Source organism: Pelophylax lessonae (genome assembly GCF_965119305.1).
Source record: "Pelophylax lessonae genome assembly, chromosome: 4".
NCBI lineage: Eukaryota > Metazoa > Chordata > Amphibia > Anura > Ranidae > Pelophylax > Pelophylax lessonae.
In genome coordinates, this window is record NC_138771.1 from 494,831,761 (window position 1) to 494,848,250 (window position 16,490).

At 45.6% G+C, this 16,490-nt stretch overlaps 1 protein-coding gene across 2 annotated transcripts in view; it reads left to right on the forward strand.

The window, feature by feature from the left end:
* Positions 1-11,732: 11,732 nt before the first annotated feature.
* ADA2 (adenosine deaminase 2) overlaps positions 11,733-16,490 on the forward strand; it is a 69,566-nt gene continuing 64,808 nt past the window's right edge. Inside the window, exon 1 of one of the 2 annotated variants that reach the window (XM_082255740.1) lies at positions 11,733-11,940. The gene's annotated coding sequence lies outside the window, so the exon portion shown is untranslated. The remainder of the gene's footprint in view (positions 11,941-16,490) is intronic. The other variant, XM_082255739.1, reaches the window with a different exon arrangement.

Sequence of the window (16,490 nt, forward strand, 5' to 3'; positions counted from 1 at the left end):
CTTTCCTCTATCTATTTCTCCTCTCCTGAAATTCTCTGCACTGCTGGAGGACTCTGCTCCTTCCTCTATCTAACTCTCCTCTCGTGAACTAATCCGTGTTGCTGTTGGACTCTTCTCTTCTATCCATAACATTGGATAAACACTTGACTATAGAGTATGTATGTAGTAGCTGAAATAGAGGTAAAATAATATTGTCACCCTCATATACTGAGGAACAGAGTTTAAGGTCTGACAGGTCATTGCCATTAGAATCTATGCTCTGTCCATGATCTGTTTACATAACCTGGAGGGAGCAAGGCAACTCCAGTGTTATACAGCCCATCACCTCCATCGTAAACTGAGACAGAAAAGAGACATATGAAGAGATATTATAGTACCTCATTTGAAATTGCACATTCTGGGGGGTAACATTTTCTTGGAAATAATTTCCATGTGATGTTCATATTTGCTCTTCCTTATTTTAATTTTATTTCCTGTTCAAATACATAGACTTTCCCTGCAGCGTCTCTTTGTGTATCAGGCTATGCACTATCCCTGCTAAACAACTGCTGAAGTGGAAGGGTACACCACATAAACAGTACATTGTTTTCATTTATAGTCCAAGCAGTCTTACTTATACTGTATATACAGAGAGAGGAGCAGTAAAGCACATTCACTGTGCAGCACTACTAAGCAGGAGAGAGTGGAGTGCCTGCACAATGAACCAGCAAATATGTTTACTCCTAAGCTTATATATAGTTACAATGTATACAGAAAAGAATGACTGAAAACACCAACACATACTCATACCTTTATTTACAATAAAGTGTATCTGTACCCAGAACTTTTTTTTGTTTTGGATGGAGTGGGGAAGGACAGAAGTGTAACCAAAGTTAGGAAAAACTGGAAAACTGTCAGCATAGTCAGTATCCTATTATGGACCAGTGCTAGGGTAGAGGACGTCCCTCCTGGGACTGCTGCGTCCACTGGACACAGCAGATTACTGTTACCGGTAACCGGTATCGTGTGATTGCTATGATTGGTCATAGTGATTACATGATAACAATGTCAAAAACCTGTCATGAATGGCTTTCCATTTATGAACAGCTTGCTTACTGTTGTGATCTGTGATTGGCTCAAAGAAATCACATGCTACTTGGCTACCTGGACCATGTAGACATGTGCAGAATGAAACAATTTTTTTCGTTTCAATTTCGTTATTTACATACATTCTTTTTGTTAAATTTGTTTAATTTGTTTTCAGAATTAATTTTGTTTATTCAAATTATAATCTATTCGAAAATTTGAATTGAATTGCATTCAAAATCAAATTTATTCTATTTGAAATTCAAATTTTGGTTATATTCCTTCTATTCCATTTTTTTCTACTATTATATTCTTTTATATTCTATTCTATTCTTTTTGTTTCTGCTATATTCTATTATTTTTTTTTCTTTTCTATTCTATTCAAATTCAAATTTATTCTATTCGAAATTTGAATTTTGGAAAGCGGTTATATTGTTATATTATTTCTATTCTATTATTTTATATTGTCTATTCTATTCTATTTTTTCTATATTATTCTATTCTTTTCTATTCAAATTCCAATTTATTCTATTCAAAATTCAGAAGATAGTTATATTCTTTTTATTCTATTCTTTTGTTTTTCTACTCTATTCTATTCTTTTCTATTCTTGTCAATTCTATTTTTTTAGTTTCTATTCTCATCTATTATTTTCTATCCTATTCAAATTTAAATGTATTCAGTTTAATTTTTGTTTTCTATTAAAATTTATTCTATTTATTCTGAATATCAAATTTCGGAAGATGGTTATATTCTTTCTATTCTATTTATTTATTTTCTATTCTTTTCTATTCCATTCTATTTTTTCTGTGTGTGAATGAGGGAGGGAGAGGAGGGAAAGGCGACAGCACTGAGGTGGGGGGGGGGGGGTCATGACCAGGGGGACCAGAGGGAAGGGAAACCTACACAGGAAGGGGTGATTGGTGGAGTGGGGTCGGCATTTACTGAAACTGATCCACTGTAGTTCCAGCTGAAACCCAGCAGGAGGGAGAGGTGGAGAAGGCAGCTTTCAGCTGCTGCGGGGGGGGGGGGTGATTCCAGTAAATTCTGGCCCTACTGCTAAGATTACCCCCATCCTGCCCAGGCCCCCTTGTTGAACTGAAGAGGCACCGTCCCGTACAGGAGGACTGGTGGTACCCCCTTATCAGAAGCCCTGTGTGGCCTTCTCCACCTGAAGAGACTACTGCCCCTGCTCTAACCAAAGAAACAGACCCGGTGATCCCTATATCTGAGATGCCAGAGTTCATGCCTTAAAGTCAGCTGCTAGGGGCCCCAGAAGCCCTCATATCATCTACAGCAGATGATCTAGAAACTGATCAAGATCATTGCATCACAGGAACCACGAACCAAGCGGACCATTCGGCCTCCAAAGAGAATGACATATGACACAGGGGTGTAACTACAGGGGTTGCAATTGCAACCGGGCTCCATGCTCCAGAGGGCCTGTGCGGCTCCCCTGTACACCTGGATAGGAGGGGGGGGGCGGGGGGCGGGGGCAGCATGCAGAGAAATCACTGTCCTCCTTTTTCCTCCTGTAGCGGCAGGAGGAAAATGGAGGAGATTGGTTCCTCTGTATGCTGCCCCTGCCACTCCTATCCAGTTCACTTGTGTTCTGCTGTCTCTGGGCCCCTGTGTGCTCCCCTGGTCCCACTCCCCTACTGCGCTGCCCCCCCCCTCCCACTGTGCTCCCTTCCCTCTCCTGCTGGCTGCTGCAGGGGATGTGTCACAATAGAGAACTAGGAAGGGGTCGGTAAATATGTAATTCACCAGCTCCTTCCTTTTCTGAATGGACAGAGTCATAGTCAGTGACATTGTAAAAAAATTTAATAAAATGATAAAAAATAATACAATTAAAATTCCAAAAAAATAAAAAACTACTGGCACCAGTGGGTGAACTTCCAGGATTGCAAAGGTCACACTTGCAACCAGGCCCTGGCATTCCACCACCGTGGGGAGGCCCCAAGATGGCAGGAAGGGGGCCCACTGCAGAACTTGAAAAAGGGTCCCTCAACGAGAGTAAAGGGCCCCAGGATCAGTGGGAAGAGCCCCAGACTTGAAGGGAAGAGCCCCGGCCAGGGGTCCGGGGGGCCCTTCATGGTTTCTTGCACCGGGGCCCTGAAGGTTCTAGTTACACCTCTGATATGACACCTTGGGAGAAAGCACAGAAGACGTGATCTACACAACACAATGCACTAATGATAAACTGACCCTCCTTACCACAAATTTGGTAAACTGTACTCATCCCCTGACACACCCAAGTGGGCCATTCCTACATTGATTGCCAATAAAGAAGATAACCTCGGCCTCTAATCCGTCAGTTGGTGAGAGGTTCCCTTGTTTGATCTCACATGTCAATGAGACTTTGGAAACCAAAGAATTTTATTGGGGGAATATGTAGCCGGGTGCTGGGCTACAGCAATTTGGAGAAAGAAACATCGGGCTCCATTCACTAAAGCATATTGCATGCGGTATATGGGTCACGTTATACATTTTTCCCAAATATCGCATATGATACTGAAAATGTCAATTCAATATCTCTTTATGCGGTATATAGCTCAAAAAGCAAAAACACTTTGTAAATAACCCCATTGAACAGCATTAAAGCGGTAGTATAGTGCTTTTTGACACTTTTACCTACAGGTAAGCCTATAATAAGGCTTACCTGTAGGTAAAAATAATATCTCCTAAACCAGCACGGTTTAGGAGATATTTACAGTGCATGCAGCCGCTCGCGCGAGAGGCGCATGCGCTCTGAAGGTCCGGGGGGACCTTCAATTAAGTTGCCGGGAGCTTGCCGGAAAAATCACTCCCGCGCGCACGCGCGGGAGTGACGTCATCGCGGCTCCGGCCAATCATCGCGCCGGAGCCGTCTCTTCCGGCCAATCAGCGCGCCGGAGCCGCCGAACCCGGAAGAGACGACGAGGGATCATGGCAGCGCCCGCAGCGATGTCCGGGGGTCCGTGTCGGGGCTTCGTTTCAAGGTAAGTTACACATAATGGGCTAGTATGCGATGCATACTAGCTCATTATGCCTTTGTCTTGCAGGTTTTTTTTTTTTTTTTTTATAGGGTTTACAACGGCTTTAAAGTAAATTGACTAAAGGAAATAAATAAATAAACGCAGGCCCTAAATAGGAAGTGGTCGAGACATGCGATTAGTTACAGAATGTATTTTATTTCAGCTAGTTTTCAAGGAACGGCACCCGCCGACATTGTCAACAGCCAGGAAATAACTAGCTGTTGTATCCTTAAAGCGGTGTTCCAGCTTCACCCCCTCCCCCTCCAAAAACTAAAAGTCGGCAGCTACACATACTGTAGCTTCTGACTTTTAATATTAGGACACTTACCTGTCCTGGAGTCCAGTGATGTCGGCACCGCAGCCGATGTTTCCATTGGCTGTCGGGTGCTCCTGCCGCCATTTCCGCTGAGGGAACTCGGAAGTGAAGCCTTGCTGCTTCACGGGCGGGTCCCTAATGCGCATGCGTGAAGCGTGCTGCGCATTCGGATTGGCTCGGCGGCGGTGGAAGGAGAAGGGGGCCAAACTTCCGAGGAATAGCGCCGCGGCGCCGTCTCCTGGAAGTGAAAAAGGGTTGCTGTCAAAAACAGGTACTCGTTCCCCCCTCCCCCCTCCCCCCTGAAAGGTGGCAAATGTGGCACCGGAGGGGGGGAGGAAGCAAATGAGCAGAAGTTCCACTTTTGGGTGGAACTCCGTTTTAATAACTGTGACTCATCTGCTGTCAGCAGAATGTAAACAAAAGAAGAGCTGGCATATATATATATTTTTTTAAACAGCATGGGAGTCCCCCACCAATCCAAACTAGGACCTCAAGCCAAATTTTTTTTTTAAAAATGACATTGGTAGACATGTGCAGAATGGATGGAAAAGTTTGCTTTGTTTCATTTCGGAAAGATTCATCAACATGGATTTTAGGGGGGGCCTTCTAGTTTTTTTTTTTTTAATACATCTGAATCTCTGAAAAACCAAAAATTCTGCTGCATTTGTATGCGGACCAAAACGAATTGCACATGTCTAGGCATGGGGGGTCCCCTAAACCTCCATTCCAGACCCATATCCAGCAGGCCAGGAAAGAGGGGGACAAGCAGGCATGCCCTAAACATGGGGGGTGCTTTGGTGGAGACTACCTTCCCCCTAAAACACTTTGTCTCCATGTTGATGAGGACAAGGGCATCTTTACCACAACCCTGGCCCTGTGGTTGTGGAGTTGTGTGGGGCCTGACTTATCAAAATTGCTTTAACAAGGGGGCCCCCTGATCCCGCTCCCCTGCCAATGTGAATAAGTATGGGGTACATAGTACCCCTACTCATTCATCATAAAAATGGGCAAAGTAAATTAAGAAAAGAGACAGTTTTTGATAAGTCATTTATTAAAAAAGCCTCTGCCCCTAAAAAAAAAAAGTCCCCCAAAGTAAATAAAGCATCAATCACGTTGAACGCCAGCCGTTGACCCACAATCCTCACCTGATACTTGGCTAAACTAAGGGGCAGGGTCACTCAGTGATATCACCATATGACCTTCCCTTGTGATGTCATTGACTCTAAGGCAACCCTCCACACCCCCACAACCACTGGGCCAGGGTTATGGGGTAGAGGCCTTTGTCCTCATCAACATGGGGACAAGGTGCTTTGGAATGGGAGGGTAGTTCCCCCCTTGGGATGGGGAAGCAGTCCCCCCCCCCCCCATGTTGAGGGCATGTGCCTTGGTATGTTTTGGGGGAGCACTCACTTGTCCCCCCCCCCCCTCCTTTCCAGACCTGCTGGGCTGAATGCTCAGATAAGGGTCTGAAATAGATTTCTTAAAAAATGTTTTAATGCCAGCTCTTTTGTTTACATTCTGCTGTCTGTCGGCGGGCAATTCTTCTGACAGCAGATGAGTCATAGTTGGTAACGATGTTGGTTTGGTGCCTGTTTTCTTTGATATAGCACTACTATTGGTTAGTATTACTTTTAGTGATTTCCTGTAATGTTGTATGTTTGTATACTCAACCTGGTTTGTCAGAAGGGCTGAGGTTCTTGACAAGATCAAGGCAAAGAACAGAGGACCCATCTTATCCAGCTTCTCGTTTGGGTGTAGTGCTACAGCATGGGTGTCCAACCTTTTGGCTTCTCTGGGCCACATTGAGTGTAGAGAAATTTTCTCGGGCCGCATATAAAATATATACTATAGTTAAGGTATATAAGTAATAAAACCCCGCCACGCCCTTCCCGCGCCAGTTATTAAAAAACACATTGCAACAATTTACACACACTAATGCACATACCTTTTCAGCTTATTTTGCAGACTGCTGGTGGTTACTGGTCCTGTCACAGGCGGAGGAGGGGTGCATTTCATATAACTCCGCTTGTGACAGAGCTGGAACTATAAAGCAAGCAGCGGCTCTGTCACTGACTGCAGACATCCTAAGTCTCCCGCGGCAGCCGGGATCACACGGCACTTGCAGCCTAGTGCGTGCCCATCCAATGCAGCCTAAACAGTCCCATCCAATGCAGCCTGATCAGTGCCCGTCCAATGCAGCCTCACCAGTGCATGCCCACCCAATGCAGCCTGATCAGTGCCCATCCAATGCGGCCTCACCAGTGCATGCCCATCCAATGCAGCCTGATCAGTGCCCATCAATGCAGCCTCACCAGTACCTATCCAAAGCAGCCTCATTAGTGCATGCCCATCCAATGCAGCTTCACCAGTGCGTGCCCATCTAATGCAGCTTGATCAGTGCCCATCCAATGCAGCCTCACCAGTGCATGCCCATCCAATGCAGCCTGATCAGTGTCCATCAAATGTAGCTTTACCAGTGAATGCCCATCCAATGCAGCCTCACCAGTGCGTGCCCATCCAATGCAGTCTGCAATGAAGAGAGAGGAGAGCCGCTGGATTACACAGAGCGGGGATCTCCCGCTTACCTGGCGACTGCTGTCATATGAAGTCCTGTCTCCTGGACCGGCTCCTATGATAGTAGTCACCAATATGCTGTCTATCATAGGAGCCGATCCCGGAAGCGGGGCTTCGTATGACAGTGGCCATTGGGTAAGCAGGATATCCCCGATCTGCTTGTAATCCGGCAGCGCTCCCCCCCTCCCCTGCCCTCCCCTCCCCTCCAAGGCAGCCTCTGCCCACAGTTAGTTGGATAGCCACTGTGGCCGTGCCACTGACTTGGCTTCCTTCCATCCCAGCAAAAAAATAATAGTCAGGGAGCAGTGGGCCGCATTGCCTGCAGTTCCGGGCCGCATGCCTGTGCTACAGTTTTGCCACTGGGGAGAGATTACAACCCCTGCCAAGTATTTGTTGCTGTCTAGATCCCTATTGAAGAAATTCATCAAGATGGAAGGCAACTGGAAATTCAACATTTTACAGTTTTTTTCAAGAATAATAGAACACATGTCTAAAGCCTCATTCACATGGGTGTTGTGGTCCATACAGTTTAAATTGGCGTTTATGTGGCTGCAGCCACCAGGAGCTGCATACAGGCAGCCTATGTGACTGTATGGGGACGCAGTGGCTGTATGGATACAGCTGCTCATTCTAATTGAAAATTGTGCGGGGGGGGGGGGGGTATGAGTGACCCAGAAAGCACACTTTCTGTGTTTAGGGCCACTTCCCTTCCCTTACACGCCTGTCAAATTAGGATGGGCATCTGTGTCCCTGCAGCAGCTGCATCCCCATAGAGTTACATAGAATGCCTGCATGCGGCTCCTGGCGGGTCCAGCTAAATGAACAAATGTCTGATTCACTACGTATACGCTGCAATGCCCATAAGAATGAGGCCCACACTATTACTATCACACACACTATAACTATCACACACTATAACTCAGGGCTCGACAAACCCCGGGCGCCAGGTCGCATTTGCGACTAGAATTAGCGACCTGGCGCCTGGGGTGCCCTGCAGGAGGTGTCCTGTCCCTTTTGCGCCCCCACCTCCTCCCCGAGTGCACGGACTTCCGCGCCGTCCGAAAATTGAGGCCCCGGCTTTTCGGCCTTCTTCTGTGAGATGAGAGAGGCTTCCAATGGGGAACTGGCACCCTCTAGTGGTGGCCGGTAATAATGACTGTTTCCACTGCCTGTTCTCAATGCATTCCCATCTCCTTCCCAAGAGGAGATGAGAGGGAAGTTTTGCAGGCTTCATCTCCCTGTCCAGTTACCTTTGCTTAAAGGTAAGTGGACAGGGAGTGTGGTTATTATTATTAATTTATTTTTTAAATAAAAAAAAAAAATAATAATAATAATTTTTTCTTTTTTTTTTTAATTATTAAAAAAAAATAATAATAATTTTTTTTTCAATTATTATTATTTAAAAAAAAAAAATTATATATATATATATATATATATATATATATATATATATATATGCCACAGCCACAGCCGAAGGCCCCTTTCACATGGGCTGTCTGATCAGGTCCGCCTGTCAGTTTTTCAGGCAGACCTGATCGGACCCTTCATTCTCCTCTATGGAGCAGTAATCTGCCGTCATCTGATTCTGTCCGCCAAAAACAGATGGATGGTGGTTCTATTCTCTATCCATCCCCACCGTGGATCGGATCAGATGGCATCGGATGGAAACAGTGGCGGAGCCAGAGGGTTAGCTGGGGTGGCAATTAACACCCCAGAAAAAGTCCCTGCCACCCCTGTTGCCACCCTGATCCTGGACAGGTGCATGGCTGGCAGCGGAGGAATCACAGGCAGTGGTGGGATCAGCCGGTTAGCAGAACCGGCTGATCCCTCTAAGCTGGCGGCCAGGGTCAGGGAGCAGCAGAGCAGTGCGTCCCGAGGCCGAGCCCGCCCATTCTGTGACAATAGCGAATGAAAATTCGCTATTGTCATATGGATCCTCCTCCGGCCAATCAGGGAGCGGGTCCTCCCGCTTCCTGATTGGCCGAATGGCAAACGCCGTGCCATTGGTCGAGGAGGCGCCGGCGGGAGGACTGAGAAGATGCAGGGAGCCGCGGACCGATGAGAAGCTGCTGTGATGACCGTCCGTCCGTGAGGTAAGTAAGCCAGTCTCACGGGGGGGGACGGACGCTGGCACTCTGCAATGATTGCGGGCAAATGCTGTGGCTGTGGCACTCTGCAATAATCATTGGGGGCAAGGCTGTGGCACTCTCCAATAATCATTGGGGGCAAGGCTGTGGCGCTCTGCAATAATCATTGGGGGCAAGGCTGTCTCACTCTGCAATAATCATTGGGGGCAAGGCTGTCTCACTCTGCAATAATCATTGGGGGCAAGGCTGTGGCACTCTGCAATAATCATTGGGGGCATTACTGTGGCACTCTGCAATAATCATTGGGGGCATTGCTGTCTCACTCTGCAATAATCATTGGGGGCAAGGCTGTGGCACTCTGCAATAATAATTGGGGGCATTACTGTGGCACTCTGCAATAATCATTGGGGGCTTTGCTGTCTCACTCTGCAATAATCATTGGGGGCAAGGCTGTGGCACTCTGCAATAATAATTGGGGGCATTACTGTGGCACTCTGCAATAATCATTGGGGGCATTGCTGTGGCACTCTGCAATAATCATTGGGGGCAAGGCTGTGGCACTCTGCAATAATCATTGGGGGCATTGCTGTGGCACTCTGCAATAATCATTGGGGGCATTGCTGTGGCACTCTGCAATAATCATTGGGGGCAATGCTGTGGCACTCTGCAATAATCATTGGGGGCAAGGCTGTGGCACTCTGCAATAATCATTGGGGGCAAGGCTGTGGCACTCTGCAATAATCATTGGGGGCATTGCTGTGGCACTCTGCAATAATCATTGGGGGCATTGCTGTGGCACTCTGCAATAATCATTGGGGGCAAGGCTGTGGCACTCTGCAATAATCATTGGGGGCATTGCTGTGGCACTCTGCAATAATCATTGGGGGCAAACCTGTATCCTGTCTGTATCCTCTGATCGCCACCTGTATCCTGTCTGTATCCTCTGATCACCACCACCTGTATCCTGTCTTTACTAGTAATGGCAGCGATCAGCGATTATTAGAGGGACTGCGACATTGCGGTGGACGAATCTGACACTAAATTACACTTTGTACATTGACCCCCCAAAATAATACCTAGCCACCCCTTTGCCACCCCTGTTTTAAAAGTCTAGCTCCGCCACTGGATTGAAAGAGACAGACAGTCTGTTTCCATCCAATTGCGCTATAGAGGAGAGTGGGGTTCTAGTCGTATTTATGTGTAAATTTAGTATCCGTTTTATTAAATAAAGCTTGGTTGTTAGTTTAAAAAAAAAAAAAAAACTGGCTCCTAACTTTTTTTGCTGGCTCCTAGATTTCAGGCAAATTTGTCAAGCCCTGCTATAACTATCACACACTATTACTATCACACACACTATTACTATCACACACACTATTACTATCACACACACTATAACTATCAAAAAATATTACTATCACACACACTATTACTATCACACACACTATTACTATCACACACACTATAACTATCACACACTATTACTATCACACACTTTTACTATCACACACACTATTACTATCACACACTATTACTATCACACACACACTATAACACACACTATTACTATCACACACTATTATTATCACACACACTATTACTATCACACACACTATTACTATCAAAACACTTTTACTATCACACACTATTACTATCACACACACACTATAACTATCACACACACTATTACTATCACACACTATTACTATCACACACTTTTACTATCACACACACTATTACTATCACACACTATTACTATCACACACACTATTACTATCACACACACTATTACTATCACACACACACACTATAACTATCACACACACTATTACTATCACACACTATTACTATCACACACACTATAACTATCAAAACACTTTTACTATCACACACTATTACTATCACACACACACTAAAACTATCACACACACTATTACTATCACACACGATTACTATCACACACACACTATTTCTATCACACACTAATACTATCACACACTTTTACTATCACACACACTATTACTATCACACACACTATTACTATCACACACACTATTACTATCACACACTATTACTATCACACACTATTCCTATCACACACACTATTACTATCACACACTATTACTATCACACACTATTACTATCACACACACACTAAAACTATCACACACACTATTACTATCACACACGATTACTATCACACACACACTATTTCTATCACACACTAATACTATCACACACTTTTACTATCACACACACTATTACTATCACACACACTATTACTATCACACACTATTACTATCACACACTATTCCTATCACACACTATTACTATCACACACTTTTACTATCACACACTATTACTATCACACACTATTACTATCACACACTATTACTATCACACACTTTTACTATCACACACTATTACTATCACACACACTATTACTATCACACACTATTAGCATTATACATGTACTGTATGTAGCACAGTAGTGCAGATAAAGTAGTCATGGGATCCTTGTGTGCCTTTAAGTAGTGAACATGTTACAGTCCTCTCTCATAGCGTGTTTACATTATGTTCTCACTTAGTTATTTCCTTTTTGTTGTTTTTGCATTTCTGCGCCACACCTGCATGCCGGCTGTCTGATATACTGGACTGATTGTGTGCTTTGCTGAACTTCCCACTGTGTCAGTGTCCCTGACAGGCAACTCAATCCAGGGACAGTTTGTGGGATTAGCCTGCTTCTCTCGCCATTGGTTTATGACCCTTGTGACGTTGGCCTTTGGAGGAGGGGGGAGGCTCCAGATGGCAGTTGTTGTGCTCTATGAAGAGAATCTGAGGCTTCTGTCAGCTCAAGGATCCAACTGCAGAAAAATAACAGATCAGGTCTGTGTGTCTCTCTTTTCTTTGCTGCCCCTGTCTTGGTGTTAATCTGTCTTGCTGTCCTTCTGCCTCTCTTTCTTTCTGCCCCTCTACCTCTCTTTCTTGCTGTCCCTCTACCTCTCTTTCTCTTTCTTGCTGCCCCTCTACCTCTCTTTCTCGCTGCCCCTCTACCTCTCTTTCTTTCTGCCCCTCTACCTCTCTTTCTTGCTGTCCCTCTACCTCTCTTTCTCTTTCTCGCTGCCCCTCTACCTCTCTTTCTTGCTGCCCCTCTACCTCTCTTTCTTGCTGCCCCTCTACCTCTCTTTCTTGCTGCCCCTCTACCTCTCGTTCTTGCTTCCCCTCTACCTCTCTTTCTTGCTGTCCCTCTACCTCTCTTTCTCTTTCTTGCTGCCCCTCTACCTCTCTTTCTCGCTGCCCCTCTACCTCTCTTTCTTTCTGCCCCTCTACCTCTCTTTCTTGCTGTCCCTCTACCTCTCTTTCTCTTTCTCGCTGCCCCTCTACCTCTCTTTCTTGCTGCCCCTCTACCTCTCTTTCTTGCTGCCCCTCTACCTCTCTTTCTTGCTGCCCCTCTACCTCTCGTTCTTGCTTCCCCTCTACCTCTCTTTCTTGCTGTCCCTCTACCTCTCTTTCTCTTTCTCGCTGCCCCTCTACCTCTCTTTCTTGCTGCCCCTCTACCTCTCTTTCTCTTTCTTGCTGTCCCTCTACCTCTCTTTCTCTTTTTTGCTGCCCCTCTACCTCTCTTTCTTGCTGCCCCTCTAACTCTTGTTCTTGCTGCCTCTCTACCTCTCTTTCTTGCTGTCCCTTAACCTCTCATTCTTGCTGCCCCTCTACCTCTCTTTCTTGCTGCCCCTCTAACTCTTGCTCTTGCTGCCTCTCTACCTCTCTTTCTTGCTGTCTCTCTACCTCTCATTCTTGCTGCCCCTCTACCTCTCTTTCTTGCTGCCCCTCTAACTCTTGCTCTTGCTGCCTCTCTACCTCTCTTTCTTGCTGTCTCTCTACCTCTCTTTCTTGCTGCCTCTCTACCTCTCTTTCTTGCTGTCTCTCTACCTCTCTTTCTTGCTGTCTCTCTACCTCTTGTTCTTGCTGTCCCTCTACCTCTCTTTCTTGCTGCCCCTCTAACAAATTTTCTTGCTGCCCCTCTACCTCTCTTTCTTGCTGCCCCTCTACCTCGCTTTTTTGCTGCCCCTCTACCTCACTTTCTTGCTGCCCCTCTACCTCTCTTTCTTGCTGCCCCTCTACCTCGCTTTTTTGCTGCCCCTCTACCTCACTTTCTTGCTGCCCCTCTACCTCGCTTTCTTGCTGCCCCTGTCTTGGTGTTCCTCTGTCTTACTATCCCTCTACCTCTCTTTCTTGCTGTGCGTTTCCTCCTCCGTTTTCTGCCACTGCAATTGAACTGCTAGTCTCTCCAGCCAAACACGCCTTCACCCTCTCACCTGGCAAGAGGTGCTGCCACCCATGTCAGCACTTAGGGCACTTCAGAGTGACACTTGCAGTGGTGGTGAAGTGTGAACACATACCAGCCTGGGGGGGGGGGGGGGCTCTCTGTGAGTAATCATTGTAACATCTTCCTAAGTCTTTTTTTATACTGTTGGTGACATTGTTGCCTGTCTGCTGTTCCATATTTTTATTTCTGTATTTCATATGTGTTTGGAAATTCCTTCTCTGCGTGTATGAGGTGACAACGTTTATTACCAACCCTAAATGAGTACTGAGGATTCATAAACCCAATTATACCGGGATAATATACAATTTCCGGCCAGAGTGGGAGAATATGGTTTAGGGAGAGAAGCAGGAAAGCACAGCCACTGTACAGCACTAAGCAGGGCAAAGAGTCTACTCCTGTGATAAGCAAACATGGCTGTGCCTATTGATATTATTATTATTAACCACTTATGGACCGGAAGGTTTTTCCCCCTTAATGATCAGACCATTTTTTGCGATTTGGCATTACGTTAATTTAACGGACAATTGCGCGACGCTGTACCCTAATAAAATTGAAGTCACCCCCCCCCCCCCCGCTTTCTTTTGGTGATATTTGATCACCTGTGCAATTTTTATTTTTTGCGCTATGAAAAAAAAAAAAACTACAATTCTGAAAAAAATAAAAACAATATTTTTCACTTTCTACTATATAACATTCCCAAAAAAAATATCTAATTTTTTCATCATTTCAGGCCATCTTGTATTCTGCTATATATTTTTGGTAAAAAAAAAAATCCCAATAAGTGTATTTTGATTGGTTTGCGCAAAAGTTATCGCGTCTACAAACTAGTGGAAAGATGTATGTCATTTTTTTTTTTGTACTAGTAATGGCGGCAATTTTTAGTGGGATTGCGACATTGCGGCAGACAGATCGGACTCCTAACTGACATTTTTGACACTTTTGCGGGGACCAGTGACATTACTTCAAAAATCAGTGCTAAAAATATGCACTGTTACTGTAATAATTACACTGGCAGGGAAGGGGTTAACCCAGGGGCGATCAAAGGGTTAAAGTGAGTCTAGGGTCTAGGTGTTTTCTAACTGTGAGGGGGATGGGCTTATTGGATCAACACAGGGACCTGTGTTCCTAAATAGGAGGAACAGGAGCCCTGTGATAATAACTGACAGAACAACGGTCTGCTGTGTTTACAACGGCAGACCGCCATTCTGTCTTCCTGGGGAGTGATCCCGAGTGCCCGGCGGCAATTGCGGCTGCTGGCACCAAAGATCAGCTTCCCCTCTCTCCTGCTAACTCCCGAGGAGCAACGTATGGGTACGGCGATTCGCACAGCTGAGCCAGCCTGCTACAGTATATCTACGGCGGGCGGTCAGCAAGTGGTTAATATGTATATAGCCCCAGGACTTTCATTGTTGGTGTACAAAGTCATACAAAGTACAAACAAAGGTGAGCTAAACAAATGATGAGATAAGCAGAACAGCTTCCAAATACATAGAGATGTTCCACAGCAAATCAGCATTCTTGTGCAAGGATACCCACCAGCCACCTTTTTAGGTACACCTTGCTAGTACCGGGTTGGACCCACTTTTGCCTTCAAAACTGCCTTCATTTTTTGTAGCATAGATTCAACAAGGTGTTGGAAACATTCCTCCGAGATTTTGGTCCATAGTGACATGATAGCATCACGCAGTTCCTGCAGATTTGTCGGCTGCACATCCATGAAGCAAATCTCCCATTCCACCACATCCCAAAGGTGCTCTAATGGATTGAGATCTGGCGACTGTGGAGGCCATTGGAGTACAGTGACCTCATTGTCATGTTCAAGAAACCAGTGGTGAGATGATTGGAGCTTTGTGAAATGGTGCATTATCCTGCTGGAAGGAGCCATCAGAAGATGGGTACACTGTAGTTATACTGTAAGAGGATGGACATGGTCAGCAACAATACTCAGGTAGGGAGTGGCATATAAACGATGCTCAATTGGTACTAAAGGGGCCCAAAGTGTGCCAAGAAAATATCCCCCACACCATTACACCACCACCAGCCTGAACTGTTGATACAAGGTATAAGGATCCATGCTTTCATGTTGTTTACACCAAATTCTGACCCTACCATCTGAATGTTGCAGCTGAAATCGAGACTCCTCAGATCAGGCAACATTTTTCCAAACTTCTATTGTCCAATTTCCATAACCCTGTGCGAATTGTAGCCTCAGTTTCCTGTTCTTGACTGACAGGAGTGGCACCCAGTGTGGTCTTCTATCTGCTTCAAGGTTCAATGTGTTGTGATTGAGATCTGGTGACTGTAAAGGCCATTGGAGTACAGTGAACTCATTGTCATGTTCAAGAAACAAGTAATGTGATAATTTGAGCTTTGTGACATGGTGCATTATCCTGCTGTAAGGAGCCATCAGAAGATGGGAACACTGTAGTCATAAAAGGATGGACATTGTCAGCAACAATACTCAGGTAGGCCACAGCATTTAAACAATGCTCAATTGGTACTAAGGGACCCAAAGTGTGCCAAGAAAATATCCCTCACACCATTACACCACCACCACCAACAGCAGCCTGAACTGTTGATATAAAGCAGGATGGATCCAAGCTTTCATGTTCAAATTCTGACCCTACCATCTTGAATGTCCCAGCTAAAATCGAGAGTTATCAGACCAGGCAACATTTTTCCAATCTTCTGTAGCACTTCCCCCGTAGAGCTTGCTGTGTGTTGACTTCTTGGGCCTTCTCTGATAACCTGCAGTCACTTAGGGACAGTTCACTCATCCATCCTTACATAGCTGCCAACAGTCCAGTTTTTCCCGGGAAAGTCCCGGTTTTCAGACCCATGTCCCGTTCTGTCTGTGTCCCGGGGCTTTGTCCCGATGTTCTCTGGCCACCGCCGGGCAGTTGATAGCCGAAGTTTGGGATCTCCCTCAGGCTAGCAGGTCACTGAGTTACTTGTGTAGAGTGGAGAGGGGAGTGGCCTTCCGACGGCTAGGGTGACCACATCTCTAAACTGCCATTCAGGGACCCCCCCCCCCCGCAACACCCCACCCCCTCTAATCCCCCACTCAAAAAAAAAAAGATGATTTTTTTATACTTTTTTTGCCAATTAG